At 43.8% G+C, this 10264-nt stretch overlaps 1 long non-coding RNA gene across 1 annotated transcript; it reads left to right on the top strand.

The window, feature by feature from the left end:
- Window positions 1–766: 766 nt before the first annotated feature.
- On the top strand, window positions 767–9721 carry LOC121293913. Its single transcript, XR_005946642.1, has 3 exons — window positions 767–835; window positions 7054–7137; window positions 8911–9721. It is a non-coding gene; the product is annotated as an uncharacterized LOC121293913 (long non-coding RNA).
- Window positions 9722–10264: the final 543 nt, after the last annotated feature.

The raw sequence follows: 10264 nt of genomic DNA, 5'->3' as shown, positions 1-10264 counted from the left end.
AGGTTAACAGAATACGAGCACCAGGTTTGTAAACTTAATAAGTAAATAGCTGTTTATTGAACAAACTATCGTTAACCAGTGGCAAAAGAAAGAAATATGAACTGCTAATTTCCAACACTGCAACTTAAATTCTGCTCCTCTTCCAGCATTTTCAGTATTTATTTCATTGGTTGAGCACTTGCCTTTCAACGCCTCTAACAGTGATTTTCCCCTTTGCCTCTTGACAGGGGTTTTCGGAGAGAGAGCAGGTTATGGAGATATGAGGAAGTAAAAAACAGTTAGCTATTATTGTGGAATTATTGGAATCTTAAGCACACAGGAGAAAGAAGTTTTAAGTCTTGTTCCTTTCAGGCTAGAAGTTATTCTGCTCTGTTTTCACACAAAACCTGGTCACCTGATCAGGAGCCAATTAAAATGTGGGTGTCAGGCAGCTATCTTGTAAATAGTGTTGAAATTACTCTATCATGCTATTTTCTGAGGAATCTTTCTGGCAGTCATAATTAAAGATCTCTTTGAATGGCAGAACAGGCTCGAGGAGCTGAATAGTCTATTCCAGTTAAAAGCAAAAACTGCAGATGCTGAAAATCTGAAACGAAAACAGAAAATGCTGCGAAAAACTCAGCAGGTCTCACAGCATCAGTGGAGAGAAAAACAGAGTTAACGTTTCGAGTCTATTTGACTGTGAAGAAGATGCTATTGGACCTGCTGAGTTTTTCCAGCATTTTCTGTTTCGGTTTCAGTCTATTCCTGTTGCTGTGTTCCTAAAGAAGAAACTAGACATGACAGCGCCACAGATTGGACGATCATCAAGGAAACTCCTGACAACTAAGCCTTAGTAAGTTTTTTTTTGTTCTAGGGTATCATGGGGCTGGAGTCTATCTGGCTGCTTGTTCTGACAGAAACCCAAAGGTCAAAAAACACTAAGGATTTTTTTTGTTGCCAGACGCCTTTTAGAACAATACCAACTTCCCTTTCTCAATCAGAAATGAGTGCCCATCCAGCCCTCAACCAGTCTATATGAGGATTTGGACGTGGGAAGAGGCAAAGATAATTCTCGGATTAGAGGAGGGGAGCAAGAAAGGATGAAATCCCAACCCCTAAAAAAACTGACAGGACACATCATGGCCGGAATCTCCCGTGCTGGACTCTACGCTTGGTGGAGAGTGCAGGGATAGGAGTGATTTCCGCTGTGGGACAGGATGGCTGACCACGCTCGCCTTGCACTATTCATCCCCGAAGAGCTCGCCAATTCTCATGGTGGGGGCAGGCTGGAAGTCGCCATCCCCACCATTACCTTATAGAATTTAAAGTCTGGGCACCGTGTTTAAAAGGCACCCGGACAACCTGCACTGTCCCTTCCACCTTTGCCCGGCCACTGCTCCACTCTTCCCAGCTAACTCTTCCTCCCTTCCTTGGTCATCCTCCACACAGCTTGCACTGCCACCACCCGGTCTCCAGCAGAGTCTGGCATTGACAGACGCTCCCCAAAGAGGACAATGCAGCGGCAACTCTCCGTTAATCATGGAAGAAGTCAAACTCGCCAGGTGCACGCTATTTATGTGCAGTCATAAAAGTGAATGTTCTAATTTCTCGCTGGTAGGGAACTTAATTTGGGGAGGAGGAATTAATTCCTGCCAGCTGACCTTTTAATGACATGCTAATACTTGCAGAAGGGCTTCCCGACATTGTTCGTCAAAAGGCTTGACCTACCTTTAATCTGCCTTTAAAATCCCAAGAACTTAATTCTTAAAGTTCATCCCGTTGTCAGGCAATGACCTTTGGTGCCACGCCAAATTAAGTTCCACTGCTGGCGGAGCCAATAGATTCTACCCAATATTTCCATTTCTCCCCTGCTTTTTGACTAGGGTGAAAGGTCACTTAGGTTTTTTTTAAAAATTAAATATATTGCTTTTAACTCAAAGCAATGGAAATCCATTCTGTCTTGGTTCTGTAAGGTCAACATATAGAACTCTTTCCAACACTCTGTTCTCTATAGAAAATTGTGCTGTAAACAATTGTAGGAACATAGAGCAGTATTTATTGGAGGCGACTGTGGTCTCGCCCGTTGGCTGGAGAGCCGGCCAGAGTCCTGCCATTGCCTTTTTTTTGGGATGACCTGACTCTTGAAATGCCAATCAGCCACTTAACTGAGGAACGATGAGCCTTCCCCAAGATCAAGGACCCCAGGGACAGAGATCCCGCCTGCCCAAGAGCTGCTGGCCAATCAGAGACAGGCAGATCTTCATTGATCAGCAGTGGCACTGGGGAGGAGTTGCTGCTGCCGATACTACACCCACCTGGGATCATGGATGGACTGAGGCACAGGTGAGTGATGATGGGTGGGTGGTCGGTCGGGGTTGACGGGGATCAGGAGTCAGCAGCAAGGGTAGGGGGTGGTTCTCAGCACCCCCATCCTTCCTGAGCCGGGTCCCTCAATTATGCACTGAATGCTTTTGAAGGAGGACACCCCTAGCCCATTGCCCCACTAGAAGTCCATAAGCAAACAAACCAGGGTTTGCTTTTCAGGCTTTCTATATGGCAAGCGCCCTGACCGTCGCTGGGTTAATACCAGCGGTGGCAGGATGAGGCCCTTAAGTGGACAATTACTGCCCATTTTAGGGGCATCAATTGGCAATAGGATAGAAAAACCATCCACAAGTCTCCCTGCCATGTTTCTTAATCAGAAGCAGGAAGCCAGTAGGGACCCTGTCTGCTACCCACCCACCTGATTAATTGCCCCCCTGCCATCAAACTCACCATGAGGAAGGGAATTAAATTCCGCCAATAGGGTGGAATTTAATCAACCCCTCCACCCCCAACGAGGCTGGAGACGTATTGAATCGGGTGGGCAAGTGCCGATGGGGATCCCAGTGCCTTCACACCGCTGCTCAGTTATGCCCTGGGCAGGAAGACTAGTGGTAAGCATTGTTGAGTTTGCTTGCGGGCTTGTGGGGGGGGGGGGTAACTTTCAAAGGCTCTGAGTGCTTGATCGAGGAACCTGGTATCAGGAAGGGCAGGGAGTGCCCTAACAGCCACTGCCCCACCCCCTGCCCTTGCCTCTGAATCCCTCCCGCAACCAACACACCATGCCCCCTATCCCACCCTCGCTCTCCTTGGGCTTTGGGCTTTTGTTGATCCTAGGCTGGGTGCATTACCGGCAGCTGCTACTGCTTCAGCAGCGCGGCCTGCAATTGAGAGCTGCCAGCCTCTGGTTGGCCAGTACCTCTCACGGGAGCAGATTTCTGTCCCCAGGTTCCTTAATCCCAGGGAAAGCCTGATGGTGGCCACTTAAGTGCGCAATGGGCACTATCAACATCCTGTGCGTTATCATTGACCAGAAACTGAACTGGACCAGCCATATAAATACTGTGGCTACAAGAGCAGGTCACAAGCTAGGAATTTTGTGGCAAGTAACTCACCTCTTGACTTCCAAAGCCATCCACCATCTACAAGGAACAAGTCTGGAGTGTGATGGAATACTCTTCACTTGCCCGGATGAGTGCAGCTCCAAAAACACTCAAGAAGCTCAACACCATCCAGGACAAAGTATCCTGCTTGATTGGCACCCCATCCACCACCTTCAACATCCACTCCCTCCACAGCCAACTCAAAGTAGCAGCATTGTGCAGCATCTTCAAGATGCACTGCAGCAACTCACCAAGGCTCCTTAGACAGCACCTTCCAAACCCACAACCACTACAACCTAGAAGGACAAGGGCAGCAGACACATGGGAACGTCACCACCTGGAAGTTCCCCTCCAAGCTACTCACCATCCTGACTTGGAAATATATCACCGTTGCTTCACTGTCACTGGGTCAAAATCCTGGAATTCCCTTCCTAACAGCACTGTGGGTGTTCCTACCCCACAGGGACTGCAGCGATTCAAGAGGGCAGCTCACCGTCACCTTCTCAAGGGCAATTAGGGATGGGCAATAAAAATGTTGGCCTAGCCAGCGATGCTCAAGTCACATGAAAGAATAAACAAAACTTAATATGGTATTCCCCAACAAAAGCAACACGAGGCTCTTACCAGCTCTCCAGCCAAAGGGCAAGGTTCCTGTCACGTGGATTAAATTCCAACCATACTAATTGGGGTGGGTGGGGGGTGGGGGTAGGTGCGGGAGGGGGCTGGGTTGCATTCAGCACCTCAAGCTTGTTCCACCATTCAATTTTATCATGGCTGATCTGTATCTCAAATCCATTGCTCCTCTTTTTTTTATTCCTGGAACAAGTGGACAAACTTTGTGACAGGTTAAAAATGAGCAACATGGGATACAACTGTCTACTGCATTCACTGCTCCCAATGTGGTCTCCTCTACATTGGAGAGACCAAACGCAGACTGGGTGACCGCTTTGTGGAACACCTTCAGTCTGTCCTCAAGCATTACACCCAGACTTCCCTGTTGCTTGCCATTTCAACACTGCACCCTGCTCTCTTGCCCACATGTCCATCCTTGGCTTGCTGCAATGTTCCAGTGAAGCTCAACGCAAACTGGAGGAACAGCACCTCATCTTCTGACTAGGTACTTTACAGCCTTCCGGACTTAATATTGAGTTCAACAATTTTAGATCATGAACTCTCTCCTCCATCCCCACCCCCTTTCCGATTCCCTTTTTTTCCAGTAACTTATAATTTTTTACAACTATATTTTTTTCTTTTCCCTCCTATTTTTTAAATTTATTTTGATCTATTGTTTCATCTCCACCTTTTAGATCATTTTGATCCCTTCCCCCCACCCCACCCGCACTAGGGCCATCTGCCAATAGCTTGCTTCCCTTAATGTCCCCATTAGCACATCCTTTAGATAATATCACCACCGTCAACACCCCTTTGTCCTTTTGTCAATGACATCTTTGGCAGTCTCTTCTTGGCCTCCACCTATCACTGGCCCCCTTTTGAGCTCTCTTGTCCCACCCACTTCTACCAGCTTATATTTCATCTCATTTCTATATGTCTTAGTTCTGATGAAGGTTTATACGGACTCGAAACGTCAACTGTATCCCTCTCTGCAGATGCTGTCACACCTGCTGAGTTTTTCCAGGTATTTCTGTTTTTGTTATAGGATACAACTGACTTACCATGAGTTTTTTTCACGGAAAGTGGGTGACATTGGCTGGGCCAGCATCTATTACCCATTCTTAATTGCCCTTTGAGATTTTAAAATTCTCCTCCTTGTGTCCAAATCCCGCCTTGGCCTTACCCCTTCCTATCTCTGTATCCTCCTCCAGCCTTGCAGAGAGCCCCAGGCAACTTGGCATTCCACTAGCTCAGTCCTTATGCATCCTCCGCTTCTTTCACCCTGCCACAGACCAGCTGTGTCTTTAGCTGTTTATTCACCAAGCTCTGGAATTCCCTCTCCTAAACCTTTCTGTCTCTCATCTTTATCTTTCCTTCCTATGGATACTCCTTAAAATCTCCCTCTTCTCCTAATCTTTTAGTCATCCCTCCACAAGACTAGGAAAATTCCAACAGCTTGCAGTGATTTCCAGCTATCACTGAACGTGCTTTTCAAATGGAACAGAGTATTTGATAAGACATGCAAAATCACTAGCCCATTTTGTCACTGCACGTGCTGTCTTCCACCCAGCAATTGATTGTACAGAACTTGGATTATTTCCAGGCCAGCTCTGTGTTCTCTGATGAGAGTGTTCATGGCAATAGAGGCTGTACAGGAACTGTTGAATTGCTTGTCAGAAAATCTTTCAAGAATCGTGAAGCACTCAGGGTTCAGTCGATCATGAGCCACGTATTTTGAGAGATCTCAGCCATTATCAATGCAGTTTCAAGACAGGCTTCTCTTGTTAAGTTGATTTAACCTGATTTTGATGGCTTTCAGATGCTTTGCTTTGCTTTGAAGGGAATCCATAGGAAAACCTTCAAAGTGTAAGTAGCCTGTATAAGCTTTCAAATGCTGACAACAAGGGAATGAACCCATACATCAAAGCACCTTGCATCCAATAATACCAACCACGTTTTGGAATAAAAACAATGTGAATTTTTTGTAGATAATCACAAGGGGCACCTGCTTGTGTTGAAAGATCATCCAGTCTGTTTAAATGAGGCCTGGAATTATTTATTCTTTCACAAAATGTGGGCATCACTGGCTAGGCCAACATTTGTTGACAATCACTAATTGCCCTTGAGAAGGTGGTGATGAGCTGCCTTCTTGAACCGCTGCAGTCCATGTAATGCAGGTGTACCCACAATGCTGTTAGAAGGAAGTTCCAGGATTTGACCCAGTGACAGTGAAGAAATAGCAATATATTTCCAAGTCAGGATGGTGAGTGGCTTGGAGGGGAACTTCCAGGTGGTGGTGTTCCAATGCATCTGTTGCCCTTATCCTTCTAGACGGTAGATATCACAGGTTTGGAAGGCGCTGTCGAAGGAGCCTTGTTGAGTTGCTGCAGTGCATCTTGTAGCTAGGGCACACTGCTGCCACAGTGCATTGGTGGTGGGGGCAATGAATGTTGAAGGTGGTGCATGGGATGCCAATCAAGCAGGCTGCTTTGTCCTGAATGGTGTCAAACTTCTTGAGTGTTGTTGGAGATGCACTCATCCAGGCAAGTGCAGAGTATTCTATCACATTCCTGGCGGACAGGTTTGGGGAGTCCGGAAGTGGGTTAATCTTGCAGAATTCCTAGACTCTGACCTGCTCTTGTAGTCTCAGTATTGTATTGCTGGTCCAGTTCAGTTTCTAGTCAATGGTAACTCCCAAGATTTTGATAGTGGGGGATTCAGTGATGGTAATGCCATTGAATGTCAAGGGGAGATGGTTAGATTTTCTCTTGTTGGAGATGGTCATTGCCTGGCACTTGTGTGGCATGAATATTACTTGCCACTTATCAGCTCAAGCCTGGATATTGTCCAGGTCTTGCCACATATGGGCACAGATTGACTCTGGCCTCTTTAACCCTGGCTCTTCTCTGTGCTCTTTATTCTATCTAGTTCTATGTATTGCTAGGGAAAGTTTCCGTTCATTTTGTTGCAACCAAATAGAGATATTGCTGCGTGCTATTCAGCATCATGTAATTCTGATTTCTTGTTTATGAAGGGAATACAAAGGGAATATTGATATGATGCTTCAGGACTGCCAGTGTTTCCAGTTGAATTTGGTCTTTGTTGGTTACCAGCTACGGTAGGAGGAATTGTTTCCCTAAATTATTTAGAAATCACAAGGAGGTTCTTGATCGGAACTGTTGGAGTTAATGTGGCTAACTCATTCTCCAGTTTGTCGTAAAGTAGCAATCTGGTTCTCTAACCTATAGTTTCATGTAATGTTGTAACCACCTTGCGATTTTTAATGGTCAGCCACAAATTAAAACATAATAAGCCATAAAAAACTAAGGAAGAAGAAATTCTTCTACACTATAGAATCTGAACCTCACCTACATCTGATAAGTAAGTAAGACTGCTCACACAAAAAAGACATGATGTAAAATGGAACACCTGCTTGATATCCTCATGTTTTATTTTATTATTTCATGGGATGAGAGCATTGCTGCCAAGTCCAGCATTTGTTGCCCATCCCTAAATGTCCTTGCTCTGAGTGGCATGCAAGGTTATTACAGAGGGCAATTAAGAGTCAATGGCAGTGCTGTGGGACTGGAGCCAGACCTGGTAAGGATAGGAGATTTTCTTCCTGAAAGGTCATTAGTGAACCAGATGGTTTTTTTTTATGACAATTGATGATAGTAGTCATGGTCATGTACTACTACTGAAACTAGCTTTATATTGCTGATTTGAAGCCAAGAACATTATTTTCGTAGCAAATTTTGAACTTAAACACTCTTAAGTTGTCCTGAACTATTGATGTCACAGTGTTTAATAAAGCAGAGCACCTCATCACCAGCAGCTTCTTGCATTTAATTAAACTGGTACCACTTCTGAACTGGTAGTTCCCAGCATTTGCAGAGGCTCTGATACCTTCAAGCTCATTTCCTTCGGAAAGTGTATCCCTGATTGCAGCTAGCTAACATTCCATTGTGGTATTCATCATTTTACACAACCAGTCATCCAAAGCATCCTAACTCCCCAGTTCAGTGGTTTGTTTCTAACCTGTATGATTACTGCAATTTACTTGCTTTGTGAAAACCACAAATTGTTTATTATTTCACAAAATGTGGAAGCATAGTTTAAGGGCAATCTTTTTTGACTGCAATTTCAAAACATTTGATTTTTACAGTAAATTATCTATTCCTCTGACTTTTATTTCAATGGTGCTGTTTCAGTTCCTTACAGACAAGTTCTCCAAAAATCAATCATTTTTCCCCAAAGGGTGGCAAAGGGTTTGGAAGGAATGAATCAGTACTGTTGGATCTTTAATTTCCTACTCTTCAAGTATTTGTCATTACACACTATATTGTATATATTAAAATGCAGAATTCAACTGATATTTTGCTTCACTCGTCCACCTACATGCAGAGTTAATTCTTTATTATAAGAAGTGCAAGCATTTGCTCTTAAACCTGTGCAGCCTCTTTCTCTGTGTTTTGTTTAAATTATGTAATTGATATTCTGATTAACATTCCTTTTGCTTTAAAGATGCATATTTCCTGAAAGTAACAGTGATTTAATTTTGAGGGCCTAGTGCGGGGAAATAAATCAACTCTTTTTCCACTTCTACAATTCCAATTTCAATTCACTGTCTCAAGAAATTGTTTTATGTATTTTAAACTCAAGTTAATTGATTTACTTCATTTTCCCCAATCCCTGATACATTTGGCTCAATCTACTTTGAACAGTCTCTTCTCTATTTCCTCTGGTAGATTATGTATTTGTTTACAGTTATGTCATTGGTATCCCAGAGCTTTCAGACTATTTACTGGTAGAATTTCATTGTTATTGATTTAATTTCTATGCCACTTTTGCTTCCATGCATACGAGTAATGCTTTATTTTTCCAAGAGTAGGCAATTCTTCTTCAACTGAGAAAGATAAATCTGTTTTAAACATCCCACCAACAAGAAGAACTTTAATGGTGGTTAAACCAGCTTAAAGTGCAAGCTGAGAAACAGGAAGATAAAAGGACATTATCTGACAGACAAGAGAAGCTGGTAACCAAGGATAAATCTTGGGTTGCTATGGGACAGACTGGTACATTCTTGTGATCAACACCACTAGGCAGCAACAAGGGATGTGCCTGATGAAGTAACCTCACCAAACTTTGAGCCAACCTTGAAGCATAAGGGGCATAGACATGCCTGAAGGAAATATTCTTGAGAATCACAAAGGAAATACGGACGTAAAGAATATAAAAATGTAATGCCTCACCCCTATACTGCAGTTAGCTAGGACAGATAGGTCCTTGTCTGAAGGAAAGAAGACATCTAAAGATTCAACAATCTTCGAGTGATTGTTGCTTTGATCAAAGGGAGACCCGTCTAATTGTGTTTCTTATTTAGTCCATGCATTAGTGGTAAAGCAAAATATAGTCTCTGAGAGATAGTGCAGGGAGTTTTAATGTGGGTGAGCACGTGGGTTTTGGGTGGGGGCCGAAATCCCAGAAAAATGTGAACACAATCGGAAGCCAACCTGAACACACCGATTTCCACATATAAATGCAGCACGCAGGCTGTGGGCCAGTGGCCCCCGCAGGAGAATATGTTATTATGTCAACACGCATTTTGGAGCTTAACTTTGGCTCCAGGGGTTTCCCGAAGTTCCTGACCCTCACCAGTGAAAGCAAGGCAAGAAGAAAGCAACAACTGAAAGAGGGGTTTTGTGCAGAAGTGCAATGAATGTTTTTGTAAATAAAAGTTTGCAAGTGAAGATAGATGAAGCTCCAGTGATTTTTCCTTCACCACCTGGCGCGACGAGTTTTGACGATCTGTTTCTTAGCTCCATCTACCCACCTTGGTTCCAGTTTTTTAATGCCATTGCCTAACAATAACCTTTACAATCTCAGTTCTGAAATTCGATGCAATCAAGTGATCCAAGGTGATTCATTCTCATATTATTATTCTTACTGTAGTGAATCAGCTTGATACTACTACCTGCTATTGACAGTAGCAGGTACAATTAGGAATTCAGCATAGTGGGGGATAAAGTCGCAAAGCTCTTTCCTATATTCCATGATACAATGTATTATCTTCCCAACCCTATGCGGCAATCTATAATCCAAAGTATAGCACCATGTGATTGGCAACTACATAATATCACCCTGTTATTGTTTGGTTGAGCACCCTCTCTTCACAATCCTGCTAAAGTACCAAGTGACAGAGCCATTTCCTTGATATTTAACTTAATTTTGACACTTAAATAAGA

Source organism: Carcharodon carcharias, chromosome 22 (assembly GCF_017639515.1).
Source record: "Carcharodon carcharias isolate sCarCar2 chromosome 22, sCarCar2.pri, whole genome shotgun sequence".
In the NCBI taxonomy this organism is placed as follows: domain Eukaryota; kingdom Metazoa; phylum Chordata; class Chondrichthyes; order Lamniformes; family Lamnidae; genus Carcharodon; species Carcharodon carcharias.
The sequence above is the reverse complement of the archived record's forward strand: the minus strand, read 5'-3'. Positions and strand labels throughout refer to the sequence as shown.